Below are 17,049 nucleotides of genomic sequence, written 5' to 3' on the forward strand. Positions count from 1 at the left end.
CCATAAGCGTTAATTTTCCACTACGCGACTCAACAAGGAATGGGTTTAACAAAAGTTGGGCCCAAAGACAAAACAATTATAGAAAACCTCTCTCAAAAGTGATGAAGATATAGAGAAAAAAGGAAAAAAAAATATCTTACTTTAAAAATTCACCAACGAAACAAATGAAAACCTTCTATTCGGGGATTTATCAAGACCCACTAAAAATGAGTAATGTTATTTAAAACTAAGTGGACTAAGATCGTTGATTTGGCTGCCTTGTATTGACCAGATCGTCGATTTAGTACCAACTAGAAGTACGTTGAGACGTTACGTAGAGCCGAGTGTCACATGGTAGTATTTAGGCATTGTTTTTACTTATATATTTCAAATTTATCTATTTCTCTATCTTCTTGTCTCTCTCACTCGTTCTTTTCTCTTGTGTTTTTCAAAACTCCAAACTACTGAGGAGGTTAGAAGAAATAAAATCTACAATTTTATATCTTTTAAAACATTTGGTCTATTATGAAATGAAACTTAAAAATAGAAGGTATAGAGATATTCTCCCTTTGTGAAATGAAATTTAAAAATATAAAGTATAGAGATATTTTTCCTTAAAAATAAAGAGTATAGAGATATTTTTCTTTAAATAAAAGTGTGTTCTTTTCTATATCATAATTGGTAGGGCCCATATAACATGGGAGTTAGTTTATCGTTAAATATGGGGTATAGCGATATTTTTTTTCCTTAAAAATAAAGAGATATTTTTCTTTAAATAAAAGTGTATTCTTTTCTATATCATAATTGCTAGGGCCCATATAACATGGGAGTTAGTTTATCGTTAAATATGGGGTATAGAGATATTTTTTTTCCTTAAAAATAAATGGTATAGAGATATTTTTCCTATGTAACATGGGAGTTAGTTTATCGTTAAATATGGGGTATAGAGATATTTTTTTTCCTTAAAAATAAATGGTATAGAGATATTTTTCCTTAAATAAAAGTGGGTTCTTTTCGATATCATAATTGGTAGGGCCGGTATAACATGGGAGTTAGTTTATCATAATTGGTAGGGCCCATACAACAAGGGAGTTTAGTTTATCGGGCCGGTATAACATGGGAGTTAGTTTATCATAATTGGTAGGGCCCATACAACAAGGGAGTTAGTTTATCGTTTACCAAGGTTGTGGTAGTAAGAGTGGAACCTCTGTCCAATTGCCTTCTTTGCATCATTCTTACCATCATGTTGTCGCTAATTATTCGAACTTAAAAGGAAAATCATATTATACGGACATATAATTATCTATTAGTTGCAAACAAGGTTTTGAAAAATAAAACGGTGACCCAAATCAGTCAAAATAAGGGTTAGATCAGAGAATCCCATTATCAGCCAATTTCGGCATAAATATTTGTTTTCAAATAATTACTAAAAATCCCTAAAAATAGTGTTTTTCGTATTTTCAAAATTTTCGGAGTGGTGTATTACGTATTTTCATTATTTTACAAAAAAACGTGAATATTGAGATGTCATTTCCTTGTCTGAATCCCTACTGACCATTACATTCACATTACTAAAAAAAGAGTGCTTATTAATCATCATGGTTTAGATGAGTCCATGACTTATACTATGCAATAAGTTGTTTAATAGAGTATGGGTGAGGTTTGTCAAGAGTAGAGACTCTGAACAATCGAAGTAAGGCACACCTTCAAATAGTGTTGAGAAATGTGGTTTCAATACTGAAAATCTTTGTGATAGCTTTAAAATTTAGTTTCATCTTTAATTATAAAATTTAAAGCTTCAAATATCTAGTAGATGGAGCAGATCTATAAAAACTTGAAAATTGACGGTCCAAAAATGTGTTACAAGATGCACTATTTTCAAAACTTGAAATCCTTTTTTTTTTTTTTTTTCTCATGTCCATGTATCTTGATGTCGAGATGATCAATTTGATGACATTTGGACATCAAAACCTCTTCTAGTGAAATTGTTGAGACGGGGATTGTTTAGAGCCTATATAAACTTTTTCCATACAGTAAAAAGAAAAGAATATCATTTGTTTCACAATCCATTTGATGACTCGATTGATCGCATTGCCAATCGATGATGAATATAAGTACTTTGCAAGGCAGAAACATGAACATGCATCATATATTCAACCCGATTTGTAACTCCTTAGAATCTCCATGTCAATCTCAAGCTAATCAGACATAAGATCTACAGCATGCATAACTTAAGAATCTGATAAATCTAACTAGATGCATAGTTATAGGACGTGAAGCTAGAAGGACACAACATGCATAACTTAAGAATCTGATAAATCTAGCTAGATGCATGGTTATAGGACGTGAAGCTAGAAGAACACAACAATTGCAACATGCATGACCATATTCATCTATATAAATTTTAAATAAATTACTAAATACGTTGCAAGATTTACATTATTAATGTATAGGGAATTAATTATAATATATTAGTTGGGTGTAGTTTGTACAGTGCCTAGGTTCTAAACAATCAAATTAGAGCCTACTGTCAAATAGTGTCGAGAAATGTAGTTTTAATATGGGAAATCTTTGTGATAGCCTTAAAATATATTTTTATATTTATTTATAAAGTTTAAAGCTTAAAAAATACTATAGATCAATAGATCTATGAAAACTTGAAAATCTTGAAAATTGACTGTCCAAAAATGCGTTAAAATGCATTATTTCTAAAACTTGAAATCCATTGTTTTTTCTTATTTTCATGCATCTTGATGTCGAGATGATCAATTTGAAGATATTTGGGCATCAAAACAACTTCTTCTAGTGAAAATTTTGTGGTAGGCTCAAATTTGATCTGTTTACAGCCTCGGCTCTATATAAACTTTTCCCATATTACTCTATTTATTTTAATTTCCAAATGATCAATCTTTATAGAACAACAGTTGCATCAAAAAACAATTCCATATTATAAGATCTAAAAAAAATATGAAAAAATAATATAAATAAAGTTTTCTATTTAGTATAAAAAGTTGTTATCTAATATAAAAATCTTTATTTAAATCTATAATAAAAATAATATATTATTAATCAAGGGTTAATATATTAACATATATTCATTGCAATATCCAAATGATCAATCTTGATAGAAGGATATTACATACAAAATTACTTTCGTATTATGAGATCTAAAAAAATGAAAAAAGAAATCCAGATATTATAACTTTAAAAAAATTATTTAAAGAATGATTTTTTTCTGAAAATCTACATAGTGAAGACAAAAAATTGGAAATAATTGTAAAAATGAAAAAAAAAAAAAAAAACTAAAAACGAAAGTTAATCTCACTACATAATCATGTCTTGGATCTTGTAGTAGGGCGTCCAAGTACTGTTTTGTTTTAAAAAAACAAAAATTCCGGCAAATATCCTTGACAAATCGATGATAAATTGGTTGTTTGGCAGACTCCTCTCAAGAACACATGAAAACATGAATTTTTTCACCCAAAAATTAATAGAAAAAGAAAACAAAATGAGAAATTCACATACCTGGTTTAGATGAGAAATAAAGTTCTTCATATTAATATCCCCACATAAATTCGAAGAAAAACGACATCAAATATGATATGTGAATGAGTACTTGAAGATCTAAAAGCTTTTGGACCCGAAAAATTTCGGGCTAGATCCATGCCAAAGAGATGATTTTTAGCACTGACAAAGACCTAAATCTTGTTCTAGGATCTCCAAAGACCCTTTGTAAACACATTTCAGCAAAAAAATGTTGACAAATCGTTCAGAAATTGGCTGTTTAACGGACAGTGCTCAAGAATATAGGAAAAAAAAAAAATTCACAAAAAAATCGTAAAGAAAACAAAGTGATAAACTCACATACTAATTTATATGTAAAGATAACAAAATGATAAATTCACATGCTAATTTATATGAAAACAAAACCATTGTAAATCAATATCCCCATATGAATCTGAAGAAAAACAACATCAACACCATCTGACCTTGGCTTTGGAAACCCAAAAACTTACGGCTAGATCCTCTCCAACGTGATATTTTTATGTTAGGTGCTGACCAATACGCCCCAAAACCCTTAGGTGACGGAAACTCGGAAAGTTAGGCCCTTAAACCGTAAACCACCGAAGATAGCCCTTTCTTAGGATCGACATCCTTGGTGACTCTAAGGATCGACGTCCTTGGAGACTCTCACTCTATGATGGGCTCTCACTCTATTCAAGTAGCCCTTTCCATAGATAGCCATTTCCTAGGATTGACGTCTTTGGTGGCTCTCACTCTGATTATATTCAGGCGGCTCTCACTCTTATTATATTCAAGTAGCCCACCTGAGCTGCAGTGGTTGCTCTGATACCAAATATTAGGTACCTAACAAATACACCCCAAAACCTTTGGGTGATGAAAACACATAAAGTTAGGCCCTTAAACCATCTAGGATCGTTACATTTTAGCACTAATCAAATACTAAATCTTGTTCTAGGGTCTCCAAAGACCATTTAAAAAAGAAAATAAAACCAAAACCATTGAGAAATTAATGATAAAATGGCTATTTGCCCATTGCTCTCAAGAACACATAAAACATGCTTTTTTCCACTGAAAAAATTGGAAAAAGAAGAAGAAGGAAATGATTTGTTGTGAGTTTGTAATCTATTGTATGAGGTTTATAGATTAAAATGAATTTTGGGATCAATTATTGTCTCTACAAAAACAAGGTTCAAAAACAAAAATAAATAAAAAACCCAAGTTCACGGGCAGTCAAATGTTTTTAAACGGGAATCGCCCATTCTGCTATAGCGACTCGATTGTTTGCTATAGTTGAATCAACGAGTCTAGGGGTGACACGGCCCTTTTTTAATCTATTGTGGAAACTAATTCGAGTGGGATGATTCTTGATCCAGATCGGTCGATTCTGATAGGAGACATGTTGAAACATTAAGACTTAGAACTCATACCACCATGGACTTAGATCTATAGTGTGAGCACTATCGTCTCTCTATTAGTACATATATTGTCATAAATTGAATATGATATCGTATGGGAAAATTTTTAGTAAGGTTGCAACCTTAAAATGTAGAATCACATATGCACCTAAAAAATCTATCAAAAATGTTGTTTTAATGTTGAAAAACCCTTCTAATCGATCATCTCAACATCGAGATGTATGAATATGAAAAACAAAAAGTTTTTAACTCCCAAAAATAGTGCATCTTGCAACACATTATCTAGACCATCCATTTTCAAGATTTTCATATAGTTATATAGTTATAGATTGACTTGATTTTAACCATTTTTGAAATTTAAAAATTTCTAATTAGGTATGAAAACAGATTCTAAGATAATACTAAGAATTCTTTACAACAAAATTACATGTTATGATAAAATTTTAGGGCGCGCCTAAATTGGATTGTTTAAGGTTGCAACCTTATAGAAACCTCACCCATTATGTATTGATGAGGATCCACAATATATAATGCCAATAACGTGCTGGCTGGACCCAAAATAAACCTTAAAAAAGCATCAGTTTTATTTTATGAAATAATAAAAGGGGAAAGTTTATATAGAGCCGTGGCTCTAAACAATCAAATTTGAGGCTATCTCAAAAATTCACTAGAAGAGGTTGTTTTTGAGCTCAAATATCCTCTAATTGACTCGACATCAAAATGCATAGACATGAAAAAAACACATAGATTTCAAGTTTTGAAAATAGAGTATTTTGTAATGCATTTTTGGACAGTCAATTTTCAAGATTTTCAAGTTTTCATAGACCTATCGATCTACACTATTTTCGAAGCTTTAAACTTTATAAATAAAAATGAAAATATATTTTAAGGCTATCATAAAGATTTTCAATATTGAAACCACATTTTTCGATACTATTTGAAGGTAGGCTCTAATTTTATGGTTTAGAGCCTAGGCTCTATACAAACCGCACCCATAATAGAAATCCTAACATTATAGCTAAGAATAAATTTATATGGAGCCGAGGCTCTAACCAATCAAATTAGAACCTTCCTCAAAAATTTAACTAGAAGAGGTTGTTTTGATGCCCAAATATCCTCAAATTGATCATATCGACATCAATATGCTTGGACATGAGAAAAAAAAAAATGGATTTTAGGTTTTGGAAATAATTCATCTTGTAACGCATTTTTAGACCGTCAATTTTCAAAAGTTTCAAGTTTTCATAGATCAACTCGATCTACACTATTTTTTAAGCTTTAAATTTTATAATTAAAGATGAAAATATATTTTAAGGGTGTTACAAATATTTCCAGTATCGAAACCATATTTCTCAACACTATTTAAAGGTGCGCCTGTACTTTGATTGTTTAGAGCCTCGGCTCTATTCAAAGTTACAAACCGCACCCTTGACAAAACTTTTTTAAACCACACCCAATACTAACAATCCAAACTCGTCTTGCAGGTCCCCTGCGATTTGAGGTGGCAGAGTACGATGGGACACTGCCAAGTCTTCGAACCAGCCTTTACTCGTGGACCCAGGTGTTGTTCTACTACTATTTTTTCTCAACTACTTCCATATACCTTTTATCGGCATTATTGAATTTGAACCAAAAAGTTATGAAACTGTAGGTTGCCAACATCATATTTCTTGATTCAACAACTGGAACTGGATTTTCATACCCCAATGCCCCTCAAGATTATAAATCATTGACGTCAAGACTGTCAAGGACATCTATAAGTTTTTGAACAAGGTAAGTAATGAATGGACTTTTATTCATTGTACTTTGTACCTATTTGCTCTCAATCTTTACCCATCATTTCTATGTCATGAGGATTGATAATATACAGTTTTCTCATGTATAAAACAGTGGTTCATTAAATATCCAGAATTCTTGTCAAACCCACTTTACATTGCAGGGGATTCCTATTCAGAAATAACAGTCCCAGTCTTAACTTATGAAATAGCCAATGGTACCCCCACATGACTCTCTCTCTCTCTCTCTCTCTCTCTCTCTCTCGCTCTCTATAAGTTTTTTTGTAGTATATAAAGTTTTACTGAGATGATTTCTTATTGCTCACTTTTTACTTCCTGATACTCTGTGAGTGTGGTCTTATTGTAGGCATTGACGCTGGCTATAAACCAGTTTTCAATCTCAAGGTTCTTATCCTTTGAACAGAGGCTTTATTCTTGAAATCATGGAATTTATATGACTGACTGATTATTTTGTATGACTCTATCTGTATTGTAGGGTTACTTGTTGGGCAATCCAGTCACACAAAAGGAGTATGACACTGTGCAGGTTCCAGCCGCACACAGGATGGGGCTGGTATCAGATGAATTGTATGAGGTGATTGATGGACATTTCTTACCTCACCTTCTTTTTGTAATCCATTTAGCTTGCCATTTTGGTTTTTCTTAAAACTCTTGATGTTATTGGAACTCTGAAGGCTTGTAGATAATATCCAAACAATAAATTAAGAGTTAAATTGTGGGTATGGTAGTTGCTAACATAATAATTTATTATTATTGTTGTTGTTGTTGTTGTTGTTGCTGATGTTGTTGGCGTTATTGTTGCTATTTTTGTTATTGTTCTTCTATTTGGGTGGGTTTGTGTCGTTTTCAAACCATGGGTGGAAGGAGTTGCCAAATAGATTCTTCATTTGCAAACATATACTATCTTTGTTTTTGGATTGGTTATAATTGCATCTTCATCATCTTTTTGACCTTTTTGCAATTAATTGACGTCGGCTATATAAATCTTGGCTCTCCATTCGGCTCAATCAAAAGCCATATCCTCAGTGAGGCCATAAGTCCTCAAATCTTTTCGGACTACTTTCAACCGCTACCTCTTTCCCTTTTTAGTCCTTCCACTTGAACTACCTCGCACCTTCTAACAAGTTTTGTACTTGATCGTCGCCACACATGGGCAGCCCATCTAAGTCTACCATCTCTTATTTTATCGCTTATTGGTTCCATGCTTAAATTCTCTCGAATAGATTCATTTCAAATTTTATCCCTTCTTGTCTTACCACTCCGCCATCTCAATATCTTCGTCTTTGCTACACTCATTCTATGGGTATATTGTTTTTTGTCCACCCAACATTCTACCTCATAGAACAAAGTTGGTCTCATCGCTGTCCTATAGAACTTGCCCTTCTGCCTTATTGGTATGCGGCCGTGATCGCATAAAATTCCAAGTGCACATCTCTACTTCGTCCGCCTAGCTCTAATTCTGTGTGCAACATCTTTTTTGATCTCTCAATTTTCCTGGATTGTTGACCCAAGATATCGAAAGATTGGTTATAAGTGCATGATGTCCAATAATATTTGTATTTTTAAACCGCAATTTCATCCATCATCAAGTAGACTTTGGCAATTGATGTATTCTTTCCAATGTTTGTCTCACACCAACCCATTAAGCTATTTCTTGAGACAGAGACATTGCTAGACAGATTTAGAGTAATTTGCAGAGATACAAAGTTAGAGTTGCAGAGAGAACGACATTGTCATGAGATTTACAGGAAATTATATTAAGAGGGTTTGAGTTTCTAAGGAGGCCATTGTGGCTGTGATTCCAATGAATAAATTTTTTGTGCCCCATATATTGGGCATCTCTCTACTCTTCCATCACATGCTTGTGTGCCAAATCTAGCCATGGACGTCAAGCCTTGGTTTTTTCATCCTCCTTTTTATTTTTTCAACCATGATTACCAAAATGTGATGCCTTATGTATGGATCATTTCATTTCTGTTTTCATATGAGCTTCTTTGGAATTTTGATTTAATTTTTGGACTACATTGCCCCAATATATATGAAGCTTACATTTAGTTTAATTTTGTGAATTCATATTAAGCCATCAAAATGATTGCTAGACAGAGTTACTTAAATCATTTAGTACTACTCGAATTTTTGTTACTTGGAGGCGTAGAGAAAATATGTTTCAACTAAACCTGATAACTAAGATGATGTCTATGTCTTTTGGGACTCCTAGTAAGTTTCCAAATTGTTGGTTCGGAACTCTTTAGCAATGTTGTTTAAATGGGTGATTGTGGATTTGGAGTTTGAATGTTATTGAGAAAGTACTTTCCTGAATCAATAGAAGAATGCTGCAATCCATGTTTTAATGTAGGTAAAACAAATTTCGCTGATTTTGTTGGATTTGGAATTGTTTCACTTTTTAACAATAGGGTGCTCCAACTGCCAACAATAGGGTGCTTCAACTGCCAACTGAATTAGCTTACTCTCTTTGGACATTTCTTAAATTTATATTGTCTATCATACAGGCACTATTTGGTTTACTTTTCAAAAGTTTTGTAATTCTTTGCCCACAAGGCATGGATGCAATGCTTCCCAGTAAACATAATTATTCACTTTTCCAAATTCTGATCAATACTTTTGCTAGATACATTCATCGAGTTTCAAGTGTGAGTGGCAACTCAAAAGCGTCATGCTTGTGGAGCTCATGTTATGGATCAGGAGTTGTAGTAAGGGGTAATTTAGGAATTTTACTTTTGTATAGCTTCTTTGTTTGTAGAAAAGTACATGCGTTCGGTTTTAATGTGTTCCTCAATCGTAACATATTTATTGGATAAGTCACATCTTATCTGATTTCTTTGCATGGCGGAGTTCCTCCTTTGTTTCTCTATCTAGTCGGGCAAGTATTAGATTCTCATATTCAAGAAGAAGAAGAAGAAGAAGAGCAACAGATGCTCTAACTCTATCTAAAGGAGCAATTCAATGTTGACATCTTAGAGATTAGTTGGATAAGTACATAGGCCCTTTGTGATCTTCTTCTAAGCTTTCTATGCGTTATGTTGAATGAAGTTAACTGAATAGAAAGCTAACATTGAAATAAAAAGAGTTTACTTAATGAAAATTTCTAACACATCTTCAATGTTGACATCTTAGAGATTAGTTGGACAAGTACATAGGCCCTTTGTGATCTTCTTCTAAGCTTCTATGCGTTATGTTGAATGAAGTTAACTGAATAGAAAGCTAACATTGAAATAAAAAGAGTTTACTTAATGAAAATTTCTAACACATCTTTTGCTTGAGTTGATTGTAAAGAGGATTTATGTGATCAAGAGCTTCTCTTTGGTCAATCTGGAGCTGGATGCTTTTGGTTTTGGGCCTGCCTTGTGGTTTGACATTCTCAATTCGGTCATCTTGGCTTCAATTGATTGCAATTTATTTAATGAAGTTGGTTGATGAAGTACCCAAGTTGAGCAATATATTGCAGGACAGTTTGTGAAGGGTGCCAATGTGGAAAGGCCCGTCATCTTCGATTTTTGCATTCATCAGGCCAAAGCACTAAATTGTTGGACTTGATTACATCCTAGAGTGATAGGGGCTTTGCCCAACAACAAGTTATGGTGGTTCACTATATCTTGGTGATAGTAGATGACCTCTTGAGGTAGGTTCTTTCCAAGTCTTTCGAGTTTAAGCACTCTATTGAGAATGAGTTTAACATGAAAATCATGTGTTTGACTACAGGACTATATGTAGAATGACATCTTCAAGTATTTAGTTTAGAAAATTGGCATTGAATAGCAAATGTCATGTCCATACACAACACAACAGAATGGGGTGGCAAAAAAAGAGATATATTATACTTGAGTTGAGTTTGTTATAGTTGTCTGATAAGAACCCTTCTCATAAACTTTCCTAATTTCTTACAATAGATATTTCAAATAATATGGGATGCAGTAAATATTTCATGAAAATTGGAGGACACTGGATGCCAAAGTAGTTGTTTGGAAGCATATATAATTATATGGAAAATGAGCTTTAAATCAAGGCAAATGTTGGCCTTATAAATATCAAATTGTTCCCCTCTGATTGGATGGCTCTGAAGTGTTCAGATCTCTCGTGTAGACTCAGTTGATTAGTTGGTTAAAATTATTGTAAGTCTGGAAGCATCCTAACATCGTGAAATTGGAATTTGTAAGTCTGGAGGCATCCTAACATCGTGAAGTTGGATTTTTTGTTTTTGTTTTTTTGTTTCCCTCTTCAGGCGACTAAAGAAAGTTGCCAAGGGTTGTCTGCAGATCCAACAAATGAAGAATGTGTTTTGAACATCCAAGCTGTGCTCAATGTGAGGGAATTTGTCTCATCCACACTTATGCTGATATATAGATTCTTGTTATTTTCTAAATAATGTATTTATTAGCCACTTATGGCCCGTTTGAACTTGCAGCTTACTTCAAGAATTAATCTGGTCCAAATTTTGGAGCCGTACGTATCTGAGTCATATATAAGACTCAGAGCTATGTGGCAACAGGATGAGCATTCATCCTATACTACTCTCCTGCTCACTTCTCCTTTATTCGTCAGGGTATCTCTCTTGCATATATGTACATGCACGTACACATGCACAAAAAGGCATATGTGCACATATACAAGTCTTCCACACCTTTAAATTATACGTTCTAATCCTCTCTCGCTCTCTCACACACACGCACAATTTGTTTTCTTATTTCTACTGCTGAACTATTTCTCAATCAAGATAGATTTTCATGCAGGAGTATGGCTATTTCCTATCCTACTATTGGGCAAATAATGAGACGGTTAGAGATGCTCTCCATGTCAAGATGGTGAGGGTAGAACATCACTTTTATTTTGCTGCTTAATAAGACATTATCGAAAGAAAAGATTAAAACACAATCTAATCATCACTATAGAATGTGTCAATGAGAGTCGGAGGGAATGTCACCTGAGTAAACATTTCTGTTGCATGAACAAATTGGTGTTTTATACTGCCAAAGTAATTCAATGGCAAGTAGAGATAAATGGATGTGGCAAGCACTTTTATCTTAACCAGCCATGCCATCCCCTTTCATGAACTCATGAGCTCTCATCTATGTAATATTTCAGTACATAGTTGATATTAAATTCTATAGGTTGCCCTGGCGTGTTTCTTTAATCCACCTAGGTCCTTGAGAGACGTTTTTTTTTTTTTGGTGTAGGCTTGTCATAGTTCTCAGTCAACATGTGGCAGATTTTACAAAAGTGAAATACCGGCAGTCGCATGAATGTAGAGCAAGACTTTCAAATACTGCACCAGACCAAACATGCAAATTGGCTTATTCCAAATAAGAGGTCTACTCAATGTTTGCACAGGGGAGAATACCTGATGCTAATACTACACATTATTCTTTTGAAAATATATGAGGCTTATGTAGGTCTTCCAAATCAACTTGGCCAACTTCCACTTCAGAGCTAAATGTTGCTCCAAATTCCAAGTGATTTAGTGGTTGTCATTGTTGGTACCTAAATCCATCTGTCACTAACGGAGTATAGTGAATGTCGAATGGATATTGAAGGCAAAAAGTTTTAGGTGTTTGAAGAAGCTTTTATGTGGCTGCTCAACATAATTCTTTGAAATGAAGTTCTATTGTGCTTTCACCTCATATACTAAGGATGGTTAATTAAACAAGCACAAATCACTGCTCCTTTTTCAATTGATCACTTGGTATTGGGGAGAGTATGGAGTACATCAAGAATATCCTTCCTCATATTTGAGTGAGAGAGTTTACGAACCAGTTTCCAAGAGTAACAACTAGTAGATCTTAACATATCCTATCACTAGTACTTGGTAGTTTGTGTATGGTTGCAAATTGTATCACACACATGACAATTTTTGAGTTTCAAAACTAGTGCGATTGCATTAACTCTGCTAATTAAATGTGAGATATAGAATGGGAAAGAAACTCCCACGTGATACCTCCATTTGGGAATGCTGTAAAAAGCATAGCATAAAAAGCATAACTAGCAATAAAAAATCAGTTAGATTGGCATCGACTGAGTTTCAGATTGAGGGAATTTTTAATGTATTACATAAACATGATTGAGTTCATGTGTTGCACTTTTCGAATTGGAAAGTATAATTTTCTTATTAAGTTAGAACAGACACATTGAGAAAAGTTTCATCTAGCCAAGAATGATTTGTCATGAGTCCATGGTGCCCACTACGCTGGACTTCAAAGATCATCTAAAACATGTTTCACTCCCATTATTTGCTGCTAATACAGACAAACTCAACTTTACTCTTCTGATGTCCTAAATTGCTCCATATCACTTCTTGTATCATATTGTACTACAAAATTGATGCTAATATTCTTATCTATGTTAGTCCAACACTAGACTTTAAGGTTCTTGTCCATTCTTCATCATGGCAATAGAGTCTTTCACCACTCTATTAGTGGAAGATGCACCTATACAAGTGACAAAAACACTTAACAACTCTTTCTTATCTCTTAGTTGTATTATTTTTTTTTCATTTATTAATGTTTTCTACCATGCTTGTTCTGTCAGCTAGCATGAGTGAAAACTATTTTGAAGGTTTTAGATACTTGATTTTATATAATATAGTGCATTGTACTAGAAATGTGAAGTCCGAGTTTATATCATGTTAACCTCCATTGGAACATATAATTTATTTTCCATTTTGTCAGCATTCAATCATGATTTCTCTTTTGAGATTGCCAAGTTGTTTTTCTGGTGGATAGGGAACAACAAAAGAATGGAAGAGGTGCAACAGAAAATTGAACTTTCAAAGGGATGTCGCTAGTTCGATTCCTTATCACCTTAATCTTACTGCAAGGGGCTATTTCGCTCTAATTTACAGGTTATCTGTGTACCACTTTTTTTTTGTTATACTGCAAACTTAGAAGTCCATCTTTTACTTCAACCAAAAAAAAAAAAAAACAAACAAACAAACTTAGAAGTTGAAGCAAACAAACATCAAAAAGGGGGACTGGATACTGCTCTTATCAAATAAAAGTCGTATATGAAAGCATAGGCAAATTCCATAACTATTGTTGTTGGCATGGGGGGCGGAAATGTGGGATCATGATAGACTGGAAGCTCTTGTTGTTTGGGATTGTTGTCTATACACCTTGAAGTTTAGGGGCTCGATCCTAACATTTTGTGGAGATGGATCCGAACTTTTTGAGATTGTATGGTATATTATAAAGGTCATGAATAGTAAAAGCATCTCATGTCTCTTTGAAAAATATATAGAATATAATTTTGCAACATTCTTAACTTTTTTTGTTGACAGATATGCATTTAAGACTTGTTTCCTTATAAAAGATCAATCTAACATGACTGACTGATATTGTTCTTAAAGAAAAAAAAGTGTGATTTATATCAACTGACCCCTAAGAGATTGGGATCATATTCCCCATTTGAGAGTGAGATCCATCCATGTGTCTAGCTCTCGGAGCATTGGAGTGTCGGGATCACCTCCAAGTTGGAAGATTCTGGTAACTATGTCCCTAACTATCCATTAAGAAATTTTTAGTAAATTATACTTGAAAGTTGGACAAGGCGAACTAGCATGGTATATGCAGTTTTTAATTTTTCTCTTTTATACCGACTAGAACACTTACAAAGGCCCAATTACAATCAAATAAACTGAAAATAAACCAAAAACAATTACAAAAGAGGTGCTCACTTGCTGCTACTAATAAAACTTCTTTTATACAATAAGCAAAAATAACATAAATGCTCATGGGAACAAGAAAAACATATGACTGCAAACCTCAAAGAAAATTGCTAGAAGATTACCTCAACTGGACTTTGCACACCCCACTTTGAATCTCCTCCTTTCAATAGCGCACCAAATCAGTGGTCTATTTCAGGTCTTCGAAGCATGGGGAACCTTATGCTATAACCCTTCTCAAATCAGAGAGCAAGATGAAACATCACATAAACCACAAGGCCTCAATACCTTATATGTGTAGAGCGTGCCCTCTCTTACACCTAGCCTGGGGCGTGCCCCTTATATCTAACTCAAAAATAATTTTCTAGGGAGAGAGACATGAGAGATTTTAGAGAGATAAGAGAGGGTGGCATATCACCTAGAGAGCAGACGAGAGAGATGAGAGGTGTAGAGAATGTAGTGATTTGGGCCCCTATATATAGATTTGCTCTATAGATTAGGGTTTCTTAGGGTTAGTCATCCTTATGGAGATTAGATCAAGACCATTGATAATAGGAGACCTGTGGGGTTAGAGATCTGAGCCATACAATCTTTAGATCAACCATAATGATTCAAAGGAAGGTACTAGAATCTTATCCTTCAGCTTCGTTAACTTAATCCCATCAAATAATACAAATATGAAAAACATATTTTACTTTTCTCTCTCTTGTATAAATTTCTTATACATACTTTCTTTGAATATTCAAACTCCTTAAAAATTTAAAACTTTCCATATTTCTTTAACTTGATTGTGTGCCTTAGATGGCCTCGTCAAAATTAGGATTGCATGTCGATAAATAGGGGCGTGCCGCTCATGGGTCCCCATGTGGGCCCACGTACTTCCCATGTGGTCCTATGGTGGGCCCCCCATATAAGATATGATTTATAAAAAAATAATAACTATTTTTACAAAAGATTATGTATTTTTATTGTTCTCTCTGAATATTTAAAATATTGAAAATTCAATTTCTCTCGATTTATAAATCCATTTTGAAAAATAAAATATCTAAAGACTTATAAAAATTAAAACTATCAATTTAAAAATAATTTATCATCAAAATAATTAATTATAAATAATTTTAATGGGATTCAAATCCAACTATGTCAAGAAATTATAAAGTTGTTGAAGCCCTCCATCTTCTAATGTGGACTATAATCCATACTCACTTTCTCAAATTGACCCAGCGGTTCCCATGATAGGGCTACCAAAGTTAACCAATAGGTTAGGGGATATAATCTTCGTCTATGGATTACAGGTCCTCTCCTAGAGACAAGTCCAAGGTCATACAGACGTGGTGCAACCACAAATCTATGGTTCATAAGGGTCATCTCTTGCACATGTACACGTATCACCCTCAATGTTGACTTTCTTTCCCAATATGGCTGTCGTATGTACATGTGTGATGGTTCTATGATGAGGCGATGACCCTTGTCTTTACACGCCTACCATCACACACAGGGGTCACACAGTCCTTTGGTTCACTACCGCGGGCAACTCCGACCTCATCAAATGATAATCTTGCTAACCCTCCTCGGTTGTGCTCTATGACTAGGTAATTAAGGGTTTTCCAACTTGACTGGCTTAGCATGTTAAGCGTAGTTCAAGTATCGGCAAATAGCATTTGCTTATCTACGTCCAAAAGGATGGCGCTCCCATTGAGATTTTGTTCCACTATATAAAAATATTGATTACATGCTCTCATAAGGCTCTTAATGGCCACATAGACCAACATTCTCCCACTTGGTCTTTGAAGGCTATACAATCTCCCTTCCTCATTTTCTCTCAGCTCATCTCTCTTACATGTTCTACAAAAACATTTGCAGTAACACCTTTGTGAGCGGGTCTGCAACCATTTCCTTTGTAGGTACATAATAGATCTTGATCTTTCACTCTGCACCTCATTGCGCAGATGATAGAAGCAAGGCTTTATGTGCTTGGAATTCTTATGGAATCGTGGTTCCTTAGACACGCATATTGCCACCGTGTTGTCGCAGAAAATTCTCATGCACTCACATTGTACGGGCTCAAATTCAAGATGATTAAGAAACTTCTTTTTGTATACAGCATCCTTGGCTGACATGCAACATGCCACATACTTTGACTCCATAGTGGATAATGCTACCACATCCTATTTCTTCGATTTCCAAAAAACAGCCCCTCCTCTAAGCATGAATATAGGATGTGGACTTTGTATCATCTAGATCTCATTGATATCTCGCAGCGGAATATCCTTGGATAGCAATTTTCGATCCTTCCCCATATGTAATGTATAGTTCTCAGTCCCTTTTAAGTATCTCAAAACTCTCTTAACCACCTTTCAATGCTCAATATCGGGGTTGCATTGGAACCGACTAATCATGCTCATGGCAAAGGACAAGTCTGGTCTTGTTCTTGATATGACACTATCGCACTTCTATATTGTACTCTTTCCATGACTTTCTTTTCTTTGTCGTCTCTTAGGGCGCATTGAATTGCTTAGCTTTGTCTTCTTATCTACAGGGGTCGACATAGGCTTATATTTGTCAATCTCAAACTTTCCAGCACTCTCTTGCAGTAAGTCACCTAGGAAAGTTGAATGATTCTCTCTTTTCCATTTCTTATTATTTTGATGCTGAACACATA

General features: G+C 34.3%; 1 non-coding gene across 1 annotated transcript in view; it reads left to right on the forward strand.

Annotated features, from left to right (window-relative positions):
* The window catches only part of LOC18429983 (serine carboxypeptidase-like 6), a 49,985-nt gene that overhangs the window by 4,244 nt on the left and 28,692 nt on the right, over positions 1–17,049 (forward strand). Inside the window, exons 2-10 of the transcript XR_016058576.1 lie at positions 6,404–6,480; positions 6,571–6,692; positions 6,810–6,912; positions 7,062–7,099; positions 7,191–7,289; positions 10,956–11,036; positions 11,139–11,276; positions 11,464–11,535; positions 13,450–13,568. This is a non-coding gene — a transcript (serine carboxypeptidase-like 6). The remainder of the gene's footprint in view (positions 1–6,403; positions 6,481–6,570; positions 6,693–6,809; positions 6,913–7,061; positions 7,100–7,190; positions 7,290–10,955; positions 11,037–11,138; positions 11,277–11,463; positions 11,536–13,449; positions 13,569–17,049) is intronic.

Source organism: Amborella trichopoda, chromosome 6 (genome assembly GCF_054954075.1).
Source record: "Amborella trichopoda isolate Santa Cruz 75 chromosome 6, AtrichopodaSantaCruz75HAP2 v2.0, whole genome shotgun sequence".
NCBI lineage: Eukaryota > Viridiplantae > Streptophyta > Magnoliopsida > Amborellales > Amborellaceae > Amborella > Amborella trichopoda.